We start from the raw sequence: 20,833 nt of genomic DNA on the forward strand, positions 1-20,833 counted from the left end.
TTCACAACATCACCAGATAAAGTGCTTAACAAATTGGGTCTATCTCAGACTAAACAAAACACAAGCCAAGATTTATTCGAAGAGCAATTAGCCAACAAAAATGTCTTTACTTGGAATGTTTAAAACATCCAACCCCTAAATCTACAGACTCTAGACATAGGCGTACACACCCTGAAATGGCTGCGCAGAGAGCTGTTCGCCTTGTTAAGCTTCCTATAAAAAACAGAAACAACTTTGTTCTACCGCCATCTCAGTCCACTGGTGCACTACCAATCTCTGTACAAAGGAGTCTTCTGATACAAGGTGCTGGATCAGTAATTCAGCGCATCAATTAAATTAATTGAAGTGAGGACAATGCTCTTCATTACTCCTCTTCTCAAAATAATAAAACGTAGGAAAACCTTGATTTCTTTTGAGTGGGCCTCAAACAATCATATGAAGACAATAGGAAACCTGAATGCAAAATGTCACAAAGAGAGGGGGAGAGAGGCATAGAGAAAGCGAGAGAGAGAAAGAGTGAAAGCGAGAGAGCGTCCTAGAAGCGACTCTCTCCAGTAGCTCTAATCATGGGAGTCCCTACCGATCCACTACAGTCCTCCAGCTGAGATAGAAGGCTCCCCTGTGTCTCTCCAAGCTGTCGACAGACAGTGGGGAGTCCATATCCTGCCCCAGGTGGGAGACTGAAGCGTGAGGGATAGAAGGGAAGACTCGAGAGATTGAGGGAAGGGAGGGGTGGATTTCACTTTTCAGGAATGGCGATGAAATGACTGTCTGATGTTTTGAATTACATCAGCCTTTTGTCCCGGCACTGCTTGGCTATGGTGAAAACGACACTCGCGCTGTAGCCCTGACTGTCACCCCATTTTCCAGTGCCAATCCCCCCCTTTCCCAGAAACACTTCATTCACCGTACCTTGCTAAGCAGTGAAAGGAGGGAGTCTCTCCTCTCGCCCAGCGTGTTAATGTGAAATCTGTTCTCCAGAGGCCGCTTCAGAAAGGGGGCTTTGATTTAGCGCCACAGCCAACACTTAAGCACTCTCCTCCAATCCTTTCCCTACTTCACACAGGCCAATATAAACCAGGCACAACAGCCAGGCTAAGGAGAGAGCTTCACAGTGACAGGACAGGTGCAATATTTGCTGCCACTCAAAGCCAGTTCAATTAGTTCAGCATCTTACATAATTGCCAAACACTAATAGAAACGACCAGAATCTCAACAACTAATTCCAGATTGTTTAAGTTTAATCTTATGTATAGAGAGAAAAGGAAAGCTGTTGTTAAAGCTACTTTGCTCAGAAATGTATAGTAAATGGAGAAAGGTTAGGGTTTAACAACCCTTTGAAGAAACCTTCAGAAACGGGAAGGATCTGAAGCGCTGGATGCAGCTGTGAGCTAATCAACCCACAATGGGAACGCACGCTGCCTGGTGGGACGCCAAGGTGTTGGGTTTATCGCTCTCTGGGCTGTGTCCAGCGTTGTTTTCAGATGGCAGTGTGTGGATCGAGTCAGCGAGACCACGATAAGCGGGGGAATCACATCCCTGGGGCTTATCTTCCATTCACATTCCTTAGAGAACGCCCAACACTCTGTGGGAATTAACAGCTACTCTTTAGCTCAGCTCGAGTATGAGTGTGTGCGTGTAGAGGGGGTGCCTCTAACAGAGTAGAATGCAGAAAGGATGATGAGAGGGAGCCCGCTCCAAAACAGCTGCCTTTCAGAGGAGGAATGAGAATTTTCAATAATGGATTTATACCAACAGGAATATAGATCTTACAGTGGGCTAGCATATGGCAGGGACCACATTGCTCAAAATGGTTGCAGTATGTAGAAGATAAGCCTACAAATGTTCCGCAACAGGTGAGTGATAGGGATGTGACAAATGGAAAATGTTGCTTAACGTTTAAACTGCCCTTTTAGAATGATGGAGGCCACTGTGTTCTTGGGTACCTTCAATGCTGCAGAAATGTTTGGGTACCCTTCCACAGATCTGTGCCTGAACACAATCCTGTCTCGGAGCTCTACGGACAATTCCTTCGACCTCATGGCCTGGTTTTTGCTTTGACGTGCACTGTCAACTGTGGGACCTTATATAGACAGGTGTGTGCGCGCCTTTCCAAATCATGTCCAAGAAATTGAATTTACCACAGGTGGACTCCAATCAAGTTGTAGAAACATCAAGGATGATCAATGGAAACAGGATGCACCGGAGCTCAATTTCGTCTCATAGCAAAGGGTCTGAATACTTATGTAAATAAGGTATTTCTGTCTAAAAAACGGTTTTCACTTTGTCATTATGGGGTATTGTGTGTAGATTGATGAGTAACTGTTTTAATTTAATCAATTTAAGAATAAGGCTGTAACATAAAATGTAGAAAAGGTGAAGGGGTCTGAATACTTTCAGAATGCACTGTATCTACCGCAGTCATACCTTTGAAAGCCCCTTAGCTATGCCATGTTTCTTAGTCTGTAAGGGTACACTACGTCTTTTTAAAATGTCGAAACAAAATCTTCACTGGAGATGGTTTCGAAGAGCCACTGAACAGGCATTTTACTTGTCTGTAATGGACTGCCACTTCTGAAGCGGGACTCTAGGCGAGCAGATATCAAATAATCTCAAGCTGCCTGCGCACAGTCCACTTTCTCCTAAAAAAGTACTTTAAAGTTAGTTAAATACCGTGACTTACCAAGACATTTAGTAGAAAGAAAACAAATCTTCCGCTGGAATTGACTCCTTAGATTCCGTTTTGGAACGGAGGAGACTGATTAGTTGCTGTACTTTCGATAACACAAACACTTGCATCTTTCATAGTGAGCTAGGGAGGGACGGAGAGAGGGGAGGGGCACAGTATAAGCAGGTCGGCCACAAGGCAGACGGAGTCAGAACCATGCACTAGGCCCACTTACCATTAGGCAGAAGAGGCAACTGCCTCAGGCCTCACATTATCAAAAGGCCTCGTGAGAAAACGTTTAGCTGGGCATAATTGTAAAAAATAATACTAGTAATCTTTTTTATATATATATATATATATATAATTTTTCCGCTTGAATTTGTTATTTATTATAGTAAGGCAGAGGGGTGCTGCTTCGCTCGCTCGGATGCCTTCTCCAGTGAGATACTGTAGTTTCAGCCACTTGTGAATTGAAGGAAAGTTGGTGGGTGCACAGTGTACTGTTCAGATGCTGGAAGAATTTTTGATGAACATGCGAAGGTAACCTTTTTGAAGTGATTTGTTTGACAATCAGATGAAACATCATGACTGGTTGTGTTCATGGCACATTAAAAGGTAATACATTTTTACAGTTAAATGACATGTAAAACTAGCCACTGCTTGGGGCCTCCAAATCACCCAGTCCGCCCCTGACTAGGCCTATCTATCGGCAATCAAAAGCTGTATCTTGGAATGGAATGCTGTATTTCGCAATTTCTTGGCTTGCAATGTCTCACAACTTCAGTAAAGCAGGGCCTATCATCAATGAATAGGCTAGGATATTCTACACGCAACAGAGCAAAGACTGAACACACAAAAAAAAAAAACTTTTTCTGTTAGGGATTATTCTTAACGTTAAGGATCCCAATTTCATTTAAACGTTCACACCCCTAGTGAGTGAAACGTGTTCCAGGTGATTACTTACAGTATCTAGCGTTCATACAATGGTGTCTGCACAATGTAAAAATACATACAAAAATAAAGTGGTGACAACGTTCTCCATGCTACAGATTTATTGAAGGATCTTGGCCTAAGATGAAAAATAAATAAGCGATGAAAGCATTCACTGCAAGCAGAGGTGGCATAGTTTTATCTGGAATAATGAGAACTAGCACTATTTCATACCTAGTCGCATATTTATGAACACACAAAGGTGAGAAACACTACAAATCTTATCTGAATGGTTTGGGTCGGGGTAGAACTGGGACGATAAACTGACAATTATCGACACCGACCACTTATCGCACGCTTTTTGCTGAGTGTCCTAGAGAAATGTGAAGTTTGAAATGAAATCAGTTTGCTAATATGGGTGATTGTGAATTGGACAATTGCTGGCTACAACAATCAAACTAGTAGTAGTAGTTTAAAGGGTAAAAAAAAAATCACATCAATTCAGGCAATTTATCACAATATGGATTTTTTGTCCATATTGCCCCGGTTCTAGGTCAGGGCATCTTTTAGTAGGCCTACTCCTCTTACCATAAGCAGTGAGGAAATACTGTCACAGTGTAGTTTCACAAAAACGCCTTGATCCTCTTGGCAGCAATTCATCCTCCGAGATCTTTCCTCTGCCCACATTTGACTAACCTTGACCACCCTCCCTCCCTTCTTCCATCCCTTCCTCAATTCTCGTCATCTCTGCCACAGTCCACAGACATGGAATGGTTTCTTTCTTCCTTCCATGGCACATTGTTTCTCTTCCACAATAACAGCGCATTGTCTGATGCTTTCAAGAATGTCTTTCATGTGAGCTTGAATCACAGAGTGTATTCAACTGTTTGTACAGTGGGGAGAACAAGTGTTTGATACACTGCCGATTTTGCAGGTTTTCCTACTTACAAAGCATGTAGAGGTCTGTAATTTTTATCATAGGTACACTTCAACTGTGAGAGACGGAATCTAAAACAAAAATCCAGAAAATTACATTGTATGATTTTTAAATAATTAATTTGCATTTTACTGCATGACATAAGTATTTGATACATCAGAAAAGCAGAACTTAATATTTGGTACAGAAACCTTTGTTTGCAATTACAGAGATCATACGTTTCCTGTAGGTCTTGACCAGGTTTGCACACACTGCAGCAGGGATTTTGGCCCACTCCTCCATACAGACCTTCTCCAGATCCTTCAGGTTTCGGGGCTGTCGCTGGGCAACACGGACTTTCAGCTCCCTCCAAAGATTTTCTATTGGGTTCAGGTCTGGAGACTGGCTAGGCCACTCCAGGACCTTGAGATGCTTCTTACGGAGCCACTCCTTAGTTGCCCTGGCTGTGTGTTTCGGGTTGTTGTCATGCTGGAAGACCCAGCCACGACCAATCTTCAATGCTCTTACTGAGGGAAGGAGGTTGTTGGCCAAGATCTTGCGATACATGGCCCCATCCATCCTCCCCTCAATACGGTGCAGTCGTCCCCTTTGCAGAAAAGCATCCCCAAAGAATGATGTTTCCACCTCCATGCTTCACGGTTGGGATGGTGTTCTTGGGGTTGTACTCATCCTTCTTCTTCCTCTAAACACGGCGAGTGGAGTTTAGACCAAAAAGCTCAATGGTCATTGGCAAACTTCAGACGGGCCTGGACATGCACTGGCTTGAGCAGGGGGACCTTGCGTGCGCTGCAGGATTTTAATCCATGATGGCATAGTGTGTTACTAATGGTTTTCTTTGAGACTGTGGTCCCAGCTCTCTTCAGGTCATTGACCAGGTCCTGCTGTGTAGTTCTGGGCTGATCCCTCACCTTCCTCATGATCATTGATGCCCCACGAGGTGAGATCTTGCATGGAGCCCCAGACCGAGGATGATTGACCGTCATCTTAAACTTCTTCCATTTTCTAATAATTGCGCCAACAGTTGTTGCCTTCTCACCAAGCTGCTTGCCTATTGTCCTGTAGCCCATCCCAGTCTTGTGCAGGTCTACAATTTTATCCCTGATGCCAAGACCAGAGAGCTGTGTAAGGACCATTGTGGAGAGGTTGGAGTCTGTTTGATTGACTGTGTGGACAGGTGTCTTTTATACAGGTAACGAGTTCAAACAGGTGCAGTTAATACAGGTAATGAGTGGGGAACAGGAGGGCTTCTCAAAGAAAAACTAACAGGTCTGTGAGAGCCGGAATTCTTACTGGTTGGTAGGTGATCAAATACTTATGTCATGCAATAAAATGCAAATTAATTACTTAAAAATCATACAATGTGATTTTCTGGATTTTTGTTTAAGATTCCATCTCTCACAGTTGAAGTGTACCTATGATAAAAATTACAGACCTCTACATGCTTTGTAAGTAGGAAAACATGTAAAATCGGCAGTGTATCAAATACTTGTTCTCCCCACTGTAGGTGCTTTAACCCTTTACACTGGTACCCGTATGAAGGTTGAAAATGGCAGATTTGGGCACTGATAAGCAGTGTTTTTCTCAAACTCATGGAGTAGCCAGTCAAATGGAAAAAGTAGCCAGCCATGCTCCCCCGGGTTAAGATATTTTTGCCAAACAAGCTCCATTTTGGTGGCCTCTGGTATATTCTAATTATAGATTGATCAGGAAATAACACTGATTAAAAAAAAATCACACTTTTACAGTGTTAGTTTCATCAGCTGTTGTACAATATGATATAAAACACAGGAAAAAAATTAATTTGACTGCACTGGGCCTTTAAAGAATCCTGTAAGAGTCTGCGGTCTTCCACAGGCTTCAAGTTTCTTTTTAAGAGACATTTTCCCAGGTATCTGCAATACAGGTATTAATGAAGAATGACGTAGGTGTTGAACATGAGCCTTGCTACACAGAAAGCAGCAGTTGACTACTCCATTGTCAACACTTTGATTAAATCAGTAGACCTACAGTACCAGTCAAAAGTTTGGACACACCTACTCATTTAAGGGTTTTTCTTTATCTTTACTATTTTCTACATTGTAGAATAAAAGTGAAGACATCAAAATTATGCAATAACACATATGGAATCATGTAGTAACCAAAAAAGTGTTAAACACATTTCTTCAAATAGCCACCCTTTGCCTTGATGACAGCTTTGCACACTCTTGGCATTCTCTCAACCAGCTTCATGAGGTAGTCACCTGGAATGCATTTCAATTAACAGGTGTGCCTTGTTAAAAGTTCGCTTGTGGAATTTATTTCCTTCTAAATGTGTTTGAGCCAATCATTTCTGTTGTGACATGGTAGGGGTGGTATACAGAAGATAGCCCTATTTGGTAAAAGAGCAAGTCCATATTATGGCAAGAACAGCTCAAATAAGCAAAGAGTCCATCATTACTTTAAGACATGAAGGACAGTCAATCCGGAACATTAAGAACTTTGAACGTTTCTTCAGGTGCAGTCGCAAAAACCATCAAGCACTATGATGAAACTGGCTCTCATGAGGACCGCCACAAGAAAGTAAGACCCAGAGTTACCACTGCTGCAGGGGATAAGTTCAGTAGAGTTAACTGCACCTCAGATTAAAATCAGGCCTTCATGGTCGAATTTCTGCAAAGAAACCACTACTAAAGGACACCAATAAGAAGAAGAGACTTGATTGGGCCATGAAACACGAGCAATGGACATTAGACTGGTGGAAATCTGTGATTTGGTCTGACGAGTCCAAATTTGAGATTTTTGGTTCCAACCGCCGTGTCTTTGTGAGACGCAGAGTAGGTGAACAGATGTTCTCTGCATGTGTGGTTCCCACTGTGAAGCATGGAGGAGGTGGTGTGATGGTGCTTTGCTGGTGACACTGTCTGTGATTTATTTAGAATTCAAGGCACACTTAACCAGCATGGTTACCACAGCATTCTGCAGCGGTACACCATCCCATCTGGTTTGCGCTTAGTTGGACTATAATTTGTTTTTCAACAGGACAAAGACCCAAAAACACACCTCCAGGCTGTGTAAGGGCTATTTGACCAAGAAGGAGCGTGATGGAGTGCTGCATCAGTTGAATACCGCTGTGATGTCAAGCAAGCCAAACATCAGTGAGCCAAATGTGCACTTCACATTTCCATATCATAAAACTGAAGTTATATACAGTGTCAACGTCTCTGATCACAATGTTTGATGTACAGTTCCAAGATGACATGGCGTCACACCCTGGGTTGATTTGAACAGAATGTTTGTCTATTGTGATGAAACTTTGTAGTGGAACACACCCGAATCCACTCATGACTCTTTTCTATGGGCATCAAAATTGTGATCAGTTTCTCGGAATTACCATGTGAAAGCCTTACACTAAGATTGTATTTTATAACTTAGTAATGTTGGCAATAGAATAACAAGCTTTCAAATGATGACCACCTGACCCAGATGGCGATTTATAATGGGCCATATTTGGATTGCGTAAACAACAACAGTAATTGTGTGATGGTGGGGATGCAGGGCTATGTTCCAAACAAAACAACTACAAGGTGCTTGCTCTAGTTCCTCGACGGCACAGCTAGGGGTAAAAAAAAAACAAGCACGTTTTAGTTGAAGACTCTTCTTTGAGTCATAAAAGTGCATTGAAATTACTTAGGAACTGTGCACACTTTGGAGAGGTGTGTGGCCACTTGGAGACACAAGTTAGTCCTCTCATTCAAACGCTTGTCATTTTTTTGTCTTATGTTGCACCTACCCTACATTTTCCATTATGGATTCAGTCTTGTGTCAGGTGAACTGTTGTGTCCCCAACTTTGGTTTAATAATTTTGCCATAATCTCAGAACTGTTCCCTTTCAATTGCTACCATGCTTCTGCATACATTTTCATATTTATTCTGTAATAAACATTTAAATGTAGCCCTATCCATATAGGCCAATTCCCACGAGTGTAAAGGGTTAAGAGTGAGACAACAGCAACACTTTGAAAAGAGATTCCACATCAACACGAACACAGATGGTGCTTGTTACCCCTCATAAAATGATGTGACCGCACCGTCCACCCTGCTGGCTTGGGGCTGTCAGTGCCAACTAATGATGCATCAGCATTTACCTCAGGGGAACAGGGTGATGCTAAAAATGCCAAAACCACAAAGAAAAAAACACAAATCTTCAGTAAATTACTATTTGCTTGGGTGTCTATATTGGCTGATACTGTATACTGTTTAGATGTTGACAACAGCTATCCGTCTTATTTTGGGAAGTAGACATGCTGTGAAAAGACCTCACTGACAGATACTTGGGGATATTTTTTGTGAATAATACAGAACATGGTTGCTTTGAACTCTGAACCATTGTCAATGTTTTACAAATCTACCTTACTTGAAGACCTTTTGTAGCCATACATACTGCCATGGGTGCACAGTGGTTCTGTTTCACACACGTTTTCCTCCTGAGCTCGCAAATAAACAAGCAACATCATGGACACAACAGCCCAGTCTCTTTGGCAACAATACAGAAGGAGTCTTCTTTGGCAACAATCCACCTGTGGGGCCAAATCCCTTGTGGAACACCAATCTCAGGGCATAAAATGCTACATTTTCTTAAAGGTTTTCTTCAATTACTGAAGCATGTACAGTGGGGAAAAAAAGTATTTAGTCAGCCACCAATTGTGCAAGTCCTCCCACTTAAAAAGATGAGAGGCCTGTAATTTTCATCATAGGTACACGTCAACTATGACAGACAAATTGAGAAACAAAAATCCAGAAAATCACATTGTAGGATTTTTAATGAATTTATTTGCAAATTATGGTGGAAAATAAGTATTTGGTCACCTACAAACAAGCAAGATTTCTGGCTCTCACAGACCTGTAACTTCTTCTTTAAGAGGCTCCTCTGTCCTCCACTCGTTACCTGTATTAATGGCACCTGTTTGAACTTGTTATCAGTATAAAAGACACCTGTCCACAACCTCAAACAGTCACACTCCAAACTCCACTATGGCCAAGACCAAAGAGCTGTCAAAGGACACCAGAAACCAAATTGTAGACCTGCACCAGGCTGGGAAGACTGAATCTGCAATAGGTAAGCAGCTTGGTTTGAAGAAATCAACTGTGGGAGCAATTATTAGGAAATGGAAGACATTCAAGACCACTGATAATCTCCCTCGATCTGGGGCTCCACGCAAGATCTCACCCCGTGGGGTCAAAATGATCCCAGAACCACACGGGGGGACCTAGTGAATGACCTGCAGAGAGCTGGAACCAAAGTAACAAAGCCTACCATCAGTAACACACTACGCCGCCAGGGACTCAAATCCTGCAGTGCCAGACGTGTCCCCCTGCTTAAGCCAGTACATGTCCAGGCCCGTCTGAAGTTTGCTAGAGTGCATTTGGATGATCCAGAAGAGGATTAGGAGAATGTCATATGGTCAGATGAAACCAAAATAGAACTTTTTGGTAAAAACTCAACTCGTCGTGTTTGGAGGACAAAGAATGCTGAGTTGCATCCAAAGAACACCATACCTACTGTGAAGCATGGGGGTGGAAACATCATGCTTTGGGGCTGTTTTTCTGCAAAGGGACCAGGACGACTGATCCGTGTAAAGGAAAGAATGAATGGGGCCATGTATCGTGAGATTTTGAGTGAAAACCTCCTTCCATCAGCAAGGGCATTGTAGATGAAACATGGCTGGGTCTTTCAGCATGACAATGATCCCAAACACACCGCCCGGGCAACAAAGGAGTGGCTTCGTAAGAAGCATTTCAAGGTCCTGGAGTGGCCTAGCCAGTCTCCAGATCTCAACCCCATAGAAAATCTTTGGAGGGAGTTGAAAGTCCGTGTTGCCCAGCGACAGCCCCAAAACATCACTGCTCTAGAGGAGATCTGCATGGAGGAATGGGCCAAAATACCAGCAACAGTGTGTGAAAACCTTGAAGACTTACAGAAAACGTTTGACCTGTGTCATTGCCAACAAAGGGTATATAACAAAGTATTGAGAAACTTTTGTTATTGACCAAATACTTATTTTCCACCATAATTTGCAAATAAATTTTTATCCCCAATGTATACTTTAGAGCTGCCACTGCAACTCATTTTGTAATAGCATATCTCTGCCACAGTCCACTGAACAGAAGCACATAAACCTCTCCTCTCTCTGCACAGGGAGGACAGACAGGAGGATTGATCCATTTTACTGTGTGACTCAGCTGCAGGTGAGATTAGGGCTGCATGGTGCCAGCCAGACATGGGCCAGCCATGAATCAAGCAGCAGAAAGCACCAAAAATTATCTCATTCTTTATAGCCTGGCACCCTGTGACAATAAACCACTTTGGAGAGGGAGCAGTAGGCTAGACAAGACCAGGCTGAATGGATAACCAGAAAAACAACAGTCAACAGAACAGAACTTTCTAAATGGTCTGCAGAAGAGCTTCCGTTAGTTTTAGCCTACAGGTAAAACAAATAGGAATATTACAAGCAGTGTTTACATAGCTTCAATGGATCTTTCCCTTTAAAACAAACAAGGAACCAAACTAGCTGACATAGGGGAAAAGGAAACCTGTTATTCAAGCAATGGATCACCTAAAATGGCCCTAGCTGTTTTGGTTCTGCATCTCATTTGTGCATCCTCCAGCCAAGTGCTGGAATGGGACAGTGTGTTCCAAATGTTAAAACTTAATCGGAAACTAGCGAGTAATGTTTTTGTTCCACTCTATTCTATGAGCCACTGAAGACAGGAAACCGGCCTCGTTAGGTCAGCTATCCTCTCATTGCAAAAAAGAAAAAAAGTCTCCATACTTTCCCTTCTACCAAGCATGCCAGTGGACATTCAGGGAAGACCCAGTCAAGATCATCACAACATGTGTAAATAAATAGATAGCCTAATCATCTCCAATAGCCTATATTTTGTGGTGTACTCCAGTAACCTAAATTATACAATAAACTACTTCATGGGAGTGTGGTGGGCATTTTGAGTTAATTGGGTTGGTGAACAGCGATGCTATAAGGAGTAGTATTAAGGAGAGCAAAATCTGAGGTGAATGAGGTTGAGGCAGCAGCCCTGCAAGGCCCCAACCTGTCAGACAGACTCAGCACTAGAGATGGGTGGTAATTGCTCATTGCAGATAAATCCTAAATGCATTTCGTTTTCCAAAGGGCTTTTTCCACCTTTGGCTCTAATACAAACTCCAGCTCAAGGCCTTTGCAGACAGTACGTCGTATTCAGTCTTTTACATGTATCACGTAACACTGTGCGACGTTACCAAATAAAATCTTGATATCAACCTGGCCAGATTGTACGATTTGCTTCAGTTCTGTCACCACATTCTGCGATTGGCTTGTGAGGCTACATAAGCAGATGTAGACTACATCAACTGCAGCGATGTATTTGATCTGTGCATGTGCCAGCACAAGCCTCACTCTATGCTTACGCGCGAGTGACGTGAGTTCGGAAAAACTGAAAGTATACATCTTAGAAATAGTTTTCACATATAAAGTTTGACGTCCGAATTCAGAATCAAATAGGCTTCCCCAAAATAACACGGTCGTTGTGGAAGAACGTTTATTTTCATTGGCGATTTTGTGCATTTATCAAAATCCCATCAGGTAGCCTGATTTCAGATGTGTCAAGTAAACAAGATTATTAGGGAAATTGTTCTTGCAAAGCATGTCAACGTTTAAATCAAACTATTATATTAAAATCTGACTATTCACAATAATCATATTATTGTGTGCATACTCAAGTGAAGGCCGAGTTCCTATTGGTCAGTCACCAGGATCGGCTCGTAACATCAGCCACACTACACGATAAAGGCTAAACATTTCTGACACTACAAGAACTTTGTCGGAGCATAAGACCTCACGTAGCAGAACTTAAAATCGGCAGACCTAGACCCTGTCATAATGAACGAGTCAAGACGTCCGACAATCGTTTAAGACCTATGAATTTTCCCACAACGAAGTACATTGAGACTGCATAATCATGGCATAAGACACATTTTACATTAGGTTTCTCTCATGCCAGTTGAGTAACACTATAGGCTAATTACCCTAGTAACAATGCTAACATCTTTTTTGACTTGTTACATAATTTGGGGCTAGCCTAGTTGCTTGACATACAATGGAGCGGTTTTTTATATTATACAAATCCAATACGCTAGCTTTAAGTAGTGACATTGTAATATTGTGGGTTGGCAAAGATACAGCAACATGCACATCTGCATGAACTAATGACCAGTAAATTGCAACACACTGGTTTTTTTTTTATATGGTTTTGGAGTGGGGCCAACAAGCCCTACGAAATGATAAGGTTTCCACAAGTGCTTAAAAACATGTTTTAGGGTTGGGCGGTATCCAGATTTATATCGTCATACCGTCCTTCTCTCATCACGGGATTTACGATATTACCGGCTAAGTACACAAGGGGGCACAAAAAAAAGAGCAAAACATACCATTGGGCATCTTACCAGAATGCTAACAAAATTACCACAAGAAATAGCGAATTTCCATGGAGGCTGCTTGCAAATATGCTAACAAAATAAACGAATCACAAAGACAGGAAATTCAGCTAAAGTTATACATATATACACTACCAGTCGAAAGTTCGGACACACCTACTCATTCAAGGTTTTTTCTTTATTTTTACTATTTTCAACATTGTAGAATAATAGATAGAAGACTTTGAAATAACACATATGGAATCATGTAGTACCAAAAAAGTGTTACACAAATCAAAATATATTTTATATTTGAGATTCTTCAAATAGCCACCCTTTGCCTTGATGACAGCTTTGCACACATGGCATTCTCTCAACCAGCTTCATGACGTAGTCACCTGGAATGCATTTCAATTAACAGGTGTGCCTTCTTAAAAGTTAATTTATGGAATTTCTTTCCTTCTTAATGCGTTTGAGCCAATCAGTTGTGTTGTAACAAGGTAGGTGGGGTACACAGAAGATAGCCCTATTTGGTAAAAGACCAAGTCCATATTATGGCAAGAACAGCTCAAATAAGCAAAGCGAAACGACAGTGTATCATTACATTAAGACATTAAAGTCAGTCAATATGAAATATTTCAAGAACTTCAAGTGCAGTCGCAAAAACCATCAGGCGCTATGATGAAACTGGCTCTCATGAGGACCGCCACAGGAATGGAAGATCCAGAGTTACCTCTGCTGCAGAGGATACGTTCATTACAGTTACCAGCCTCAGAATTTGCAGCCCAAATAAATGCTTCACAGAGTTCAAGTAACAGACACATCTCAACATCAACTGTTCAGAGGGGACTGTGTGAATCAGGCCTTCATGGTCGAATTGCTGCAAAGAAACCACTACTAAAGGACACCAATAAGAAGAAGAGACCTGCTTGGGCCAAGAAACATAAGCAATGGACATTAGACCGGTGGAAATGTGTCCTTTGGTCTGGAGTCCAAATTGGAGATTTTTGGTTCCAACCGCTGTGTTTTTGTGAGACGCGTTGTGGGTGAACGGATGATCTCCGCATGTGTATTTCCCACCGTAAAGCATGGAGGAGGAGGTGTTATGGTGTGGGGGTGCTTTGCTGGTGACACTGTCTGTGATTTATTTAGAATTCAAGGCACACTTAACCAGCATGGCTTCCACAGCATTCTGCAGCAATAAGCCATCTCATCTGGTTTGGGCTTAGTGGGACACCAGGCTGTGTAAGGGCTATTTTACCAAGAAGGAGAGTGATGGAGTGCTGCATCAGATGACCTGGCCTCCACAATACCCTGACCTCAACCCAAATTGAGATGGTTTGGGATGAGTCGAACGGCAGAGTGACGGAAAAGCAGCCAACAATTGCTCAGCATATGTGGGAACACCTTCAAGACTGTTGGAAAAGCATTCCAGGTGAAGCTGGTTGTGAGAATACCAAGAGTGTGCAAAGCTGTCATCAAGGCAAAGGGTGGCTATTTGAAGAATCTCAAATAGAAAATATATTTTGATTTGGTTAACACTTTTTTGGTTACTACATGATTCCATATGTGTTATTTCATAGTTTTGATATCTTCACTATTATTCTACAAAAAAGAAAAACCCTTGAATGAGTACGTGTGTCCAAACTTTTGACTGGTAATGTAGGTAGCTACTGAATGTAATTTGTTGAGTTTGGACATTTACAAGCGAATGTGAACGAGAGACATTGTGCAAAGGAATAAAGTTTTGATGCATGCTTGTCTGACGGAAGAACAGTACTGGCTCTGAAGCAGCATGTGTACACGCTGTGTCTGTGTGAAGTCTGGAGTCGCTAGGGCAACAGGCCTGCCTGCTCTGCTCAGAGAAGATGGGGGGAAGCAGACAGACGGCGAACAGAGAGCAGAAGAAAAACACAAGGAAATCAAAAGATAGCACTGGCAGCTGTACATATAAGTCATCCAATGGGCTTAGACTTCTCAAACATGCCAGAAAGCTTAAACAATATGGTGCCCCATCACCTTATTCAGTAAATTACTTAGATAACTTAGCAAGTTAAACTTAGGGGTTGCGTTAATGCAGAAATCTTCATTTTTCACACAGGGAAAAAATATAAAAACGCATAAGAAATCTCTTACTGCGTTTTGTAAACGCTGATCTAAATAGCTTCTTACTGTAATTTCTGCTTGGCATCAGAGTACTTTTGTGCTTCAGTTGCACTTCTCCACTCGGATGAGAATTCACAAAAGGGCATTCTATCAGCAGACAGTGCTCTGACTGATGTGGAGCTACTAGGGGTGTAACGATCCATCTACTACATCGATGTATCGATTTATATTCCTATGATCCAACTACATCGATCTGTGCTCGGAGAGTTGGCCTTTTGGACAACATATATCGATCTAACATTGTTTTAAAATGTAATAAATCGATTGTATCGATACTAGGAAATAACCCATTGGATTTAAGCACGTCAGACTTTATATATGTTTTTTCTTAGCACTTTTAATGATAAAGGCTTTAAACATTACTCGATTCAGTCTGCCTATCCGTGACGTCATCGCGCCAACAGCAGCGCAAAGGCGCAAAGACAACAAAACATAGCATGGCGGACGAAAGAGGAGAAGCCGACGAGCGAGAAATTATCAAGCCACCATTGCGGTCCTTACAAGAAACAGGAATCTAGGAAACTTCACCTGCACTGTCCAGTATCCAGGTATTTATTTCAGTCACACTGGTTGAATTTTTGGCTAAAAGGTTACTGAATCGATTTCAAGTCACTGAATCGTATCGTTCTAAATGAACCAATATCGTCCTTGAATCGTATCGACAACCACGAATCGTGATACAAATCGAATCGTTGTTAAAACGAATCGTTACACCCCTAGTAGCTACTTTTCTCTGGTACTTTTCTCAGTGTAGCCAGCCTACATTACGAAATGTAGCTGGCTACATTCTTTCCATGATAAACATTAGAAATATGATGACCATGCATCATTTTTGCAAAAAATAAATACCTTTTTCATTGTAAGCTCATTTACTTGTGTAGCTGCCAGCCAAATAGCGTTGCACTTCTATTGTCATCTGATGAAAATGAAGCTATTTTCTGCCGAGTGTGTTGCACCAATGTATTTTCTGTGAAGGAAAACTATAGTTGCACGTCCCTGATCACTCTATTGAAGCAGGTGAAATGAAGAACGTGATCTGCTTTATCGCCTAACGTATTGCACAAGTTGACTGCAGGTATTTACTTAAAAAGTAGCTACAAATATTAAAAAGTATTGATAAACTTTAAAGAAATAGTTTCAATGGTATTGACGGTTTAAAAAAAACATCCCGTGGCTATTTCCAAATACCCCGGTATACGGTATACCGTCCAAGCCTACTATGTTTTACATTCTCCTTATTGTAATGTTCCATAGGGTCATCCTGTGTGGTACCCAATTGTATTTGAAGTGAAAATGTAGCAAATATCTAGAGAGATGAAGAAGTCAAGGTACAGAAGCACACTGTACTACCCCCCTTTTCAAATCAGCAGTCTGAGAGTTGCATTGTTACTCCTACACAATAGCATCTGGCCATCAGCTCTGTAAATATTATGTTTTTCCTTGTGGAAAAGCAAACCACCTCCCATTACTGCTTTCAACACAAGAGTTTCATATGAACAGGACATCCTGGGTTTTTTTAAACCACAAAGTAAAATACAAGCATACGATGAAGAGTCAAATTACTTTCCCTTTGTTTGGGGGTGGTATCAACCAACTGTCATACACATCAAATCCAACACATATGGCTTTCTCAATAGCCTGACGTTGATATTTGATATCAAGTTCAACCAACAGTTAATGTCTTAATATACAGATGAGCAAATAACAATGAACTTCAGGTTTTTATGAAAATAGTTCTTATAATAAAGCATCTGTATATGAAACTAGCATGATGCACATGCATTACAATTATTTGCGGGTAAACGATCAATAAGGGAAATACTATTTAATGAGATATTGTCCCATTGTACAATACAGGTGCATGCAGCTGCAGAATACCCGCATTATGCAGTATAGCCTAACTGAAATATTTTCCATGCCATTCCATATACACTATGTATACAGTTGAAGTCGGAAGTTTACATACACCTTTGCCAAATACATTTAAACTCAGTTTTTCACAATTCCTGACATTTAATCCTAGTATAGATTCCCTGTCGTAGGTCAGTTAGGATCACCACTTTATTTTAAGAATGTGAAATGTCAGAATAATATTAGAGAGAATGATTTATATCAGCTTTTATTTATTTCATCACATTCCCTGTGGGTCAGAAGTTTATATACACTCAATTAGTATTTGGTAGCATTGCCTTTAAATTGTTTAACTTGGGTGAAAAGTTTAGGGTAGCCTTCCACAAGCTTCCCACAATAAGTTGGGTGAATTTTGGCCCATTCCTCCTGACAGAGCTGGTGTAACTGAGTCAGGTTTGTAGGCCTCCTTGCTCGCACACGCTTTTTCAGTTCTGCCCACACATTTTCTATAGGATTGAGGTCAGGGCTTTGTGATGGCCACTCCAATACCTTCACTTTGTTGTCCTTAAGCCATTTTGCCACAACTTTGGAAGTATGCTTGGGGTCATTGTCCATTTGGAAGACCCATTTGCGACCAAGCTTTAACTTCCTGACTGATGTCTTGAGATGTTGCTTCAATATATCCACATAATTTTCCTTCCTCATGATGCCATCTATTTTGTGAAGTGCACCAGTCCTTCCTGCAGCAAAGCACCCCCACAGCATGATGCTGCCACCCCAGTGCTTCACGGTTGGGATGGTGTTCTTCGGCTTGCAAGCATCCCCTTTATACTCCAAACATAACGATGGTCATTATGGCCAAACTGTTCTATTTTTGTTTCATCAGACCAGAGGACATTTCTCAAAAAAGTACGATCTTTGTCCCCATGTGCAGTTGCAAACCGTAGTCTGGCTTTTTTATGGCGGTTTTGGAGCAGTGGCTTCTTCCTTGCTGAGCGGCCTTTCAGGTTATGTCGATATAGGAGTCGTTTTACTGTGGATATAGATATTTTTGTACCTGTTTCTTCCAGCATCTTCACAAGGTCCTTTGCTGTTGTTCTGGGATTGATTTGCACTTTTTGCACCAAAGTACGTTCATCTCTAGGAGACAGAACGCGTCTCCTTCCTGAGCGGTATGACAGCTGCATGGTCCCATGGTGTTTATACTTGAGTACTATTGTTTTTACAGATGAACGTGGTACCTTCAGGCGTATGGAAATTGCTCCCAAGGATGAACCAGACTTGTGGAGGTCTACAATTTTTTGAAGGTAGGCCTTGAAATACATCCCCAGGTACACCTCCAATTGACTCAAATGATGTCAATTAGCCTATCAGAAGCTTCCAAAGCCATGACATCATTTTCTGGAATTTTCCAAGCTGTTTAAAGGCACAGTCAACTTAGTGTATGCAAACTTCTGACTCACTGGAATTGTGATACAGTGAATTATAAGTGAAATAATCTGTCTGTAAACAATTGTTGGAAAAATGTAGTGTCATGCACAGAGTAGATGTCCTAAACGACTTGCCAAAACTATATTCTGTTAACAAGAAATTTGTGGAGTGGTTGAAAAACTAGTTTTAATGACTCCAACCTAAGTGTATGTAAACTTCCGACTTCAACTGTACACACAAGTATGTGGACACCCCTTCAAATTAGTGGATTCGGCTATTTCAGCCACACCCGTTGCTGACAGGTGTATAAAATCGAGCACACAGCCATGCAATCTACATAGACAAACATTGGCAGTAGAATGGCCCGTACTGAAGAGATAAGTGACCTTCAAAGTGGCACAGTCATAGGATGCCACCTTTCCAACAAGTCAGTTCGTCAAATTTCTGCCCTGCTAGAGCTGCCCTGATTAACTGTAAGTGCTGTTATTGTGGAAGTCTAGGAGCAACAACGGCTCAGCCACAAAGTCGTAGGCCACACAAGCTTACAGAATGGGCACGCTGAGTGCTGAAGCGTGTAAAAATCGTCTGTCATCGGTTGCAACACTCACTACCGAGTTCAAACTACCTCTGGAAGCAAAGTCAGCACAAGAACTGTTCGTCAGGAGCTTCATGAAAAGGGTTTGGTGGAGGAGGAATAATGGTCAGGGGCTGTTTTTCATGATTCGGGTTAGGCCCCTTAGTTCCAGTGAAGGGAAATCTTAACGCTACAGCATACAATGACATTCTAGACAATTCTGTGCTTCCAACTTTGTGGCAACAGTTTGGGGAAGGCCCTTTCCTGTTTCAGCATGTCAATGCCCCCGTGCACAAAGCGTGGTCCATACAGAAATGGTTTGTTGAGGTCGGTGTGGAAGAACATGACTGGCCTGCACAGAGCCCATGTCAACCCCATCAAACAACTTTGGGATGAATTGGAACGCTGACTAGGAGCCAGGCCTAATCACCCAACATCAGTGCCCCACCTCACTAATGCTCCTGGCTGAATTGAAGCAAGTCCCCACAGCAATGTTCCAACATCTAGTGGAAAGCCTTCCCAGAAGAGTTGAGGCTGTTATAGCAGCAAAGGGGGGACCAACTCAATATTAATGCCCATGATTTTGGAATGAGATTTTCGACGAGAAGTTGTCCACATACTTTTGGTCATGTAGTGTAGCTTGTGACAAAAGCCTCCGTTTCAGAAAATGAAATAAGATCGCAGGCTATTTGAAGGTTGAACAATTATGTATTTTAGCTGGTGTTCAAAACACCAGCTCAAGCTTCACCTTCAATTGTGAGCATGGAAAATCTGACTTCAAAATTAGGTATTTCGAAGCCGTATTTTACAAGAGTCTACTGCTGTGTATAATTGGAACAGACTTCACTTTGACAGTGAGACATTCAATGAAATAAAATTAGTCTCAGCCTTCATAAAACCCTAAATACTATTTACTAGAATAAAGAACTATAATACAGCTATTTATTTGGCATAAGATTTTGTCTTCAAATCCTGAATAATCCATTGAATGAATAATTTGACGTGTGCAATAGTTCGTAAACACATTTTTAGCCTTTAACAGTAGCAAGTTATGGGATATATTTTGCTGATTCTTGCAACAGACACCGTGGAGACCGAGCTACACGCGCCGCCTGTAACCTGACTGAAAATGTTGGCGCGAGCGCAGAGGACTCCGAGCTCGAATGTCAACAGTTGGACGAAAGTAAATCTAAAACGTAGATAAATTATCACAGCATTTGAACTTGCTATAATGTGTACGTCAAATTAGTATCCTATGAAAAACCGAGAGTAAATAGAACAGATCAAAGGAATTCGCAAGTAACTCACCACTTCTCGTTTGGCGACTGTTCCACGTGTGGCTCAAGACAAGTGTCAAAGCCTCAGCAAAGGTTATCACCGTGAGTCCATTAACTTTCACTTGCCCAGTCGTTCCTGTTATCTAATCAAATTAAAATGTATCATGTCGTTTTTGACATGGAAGTAGCCTAATTTCGCTCAACAGTCGTATTTCAAAGAAAGACAGAGCGTCTCTATCGCTCGGGGAGCTACTCGCACAACTGCTGTCTCGATACAAAAGCAACAGCAGGTTCTCAGCAAGTCTTCCAAGCCTCCAGTCACGTGGAGTAGGCGCTACATATATGCAATGTTAATTTTATTTGACTCTCCTCCAACATAACATGCAAACAAATGTTTGATGATAGGGATTTAAAGTTGAACTTTGAATGAGATTTCTTGCTATTTTCTTCCATATTTCCTTGCTTTGCTTAATATCAAATCTGATATATTGGCAGTGGCTAGGCCTATGCATCCATTATAATGCTTTAGGTATATTTTTTTGGTAATAAAGTA

General features: G+C 41.6%; 1 protein-coding gene across 2 annotated transcripts in view; it reads right to left on the reverse strand.

Moving 5' to 3' along the window:
- LOC121544772 (syntaxin-binding protein 6) overlaps positions 1-20,572 on the reverse strand; it is a 138,012-nt gene extending 117,440 nt beyond the window's left edge. For both annotated transcript variants that reach the window (XM_041854908.1, XM_041854907.1), the window contains exon 1: positions 20,312-20,572. The gene's annotated coding sequence lies outside the window, so the exon portion shown is untranslated. The remainder of the gene's footprint in view (positions 1-20,311) is intronic.
- Between the last annotated feature and the right edge of the window lie 261 nt (positions 20,573-20,833).

This window comes from Coregonus clupeaformis, chromosome 29 (genome assembly GCF_020615455.1).
Source record: "Coregonus clupeaformis isolate EN_2021a chromosome 29, ASM2061545v1, whole genome shotgun sequence".
Classification (NCBI taxonomy): domain Eukaryota; kingdom Metazoa; phylum Chordata; class Actinopteri; order Salmoniformes; family Salmonidae; genus Coregonus; species Coregonus clupeaformis.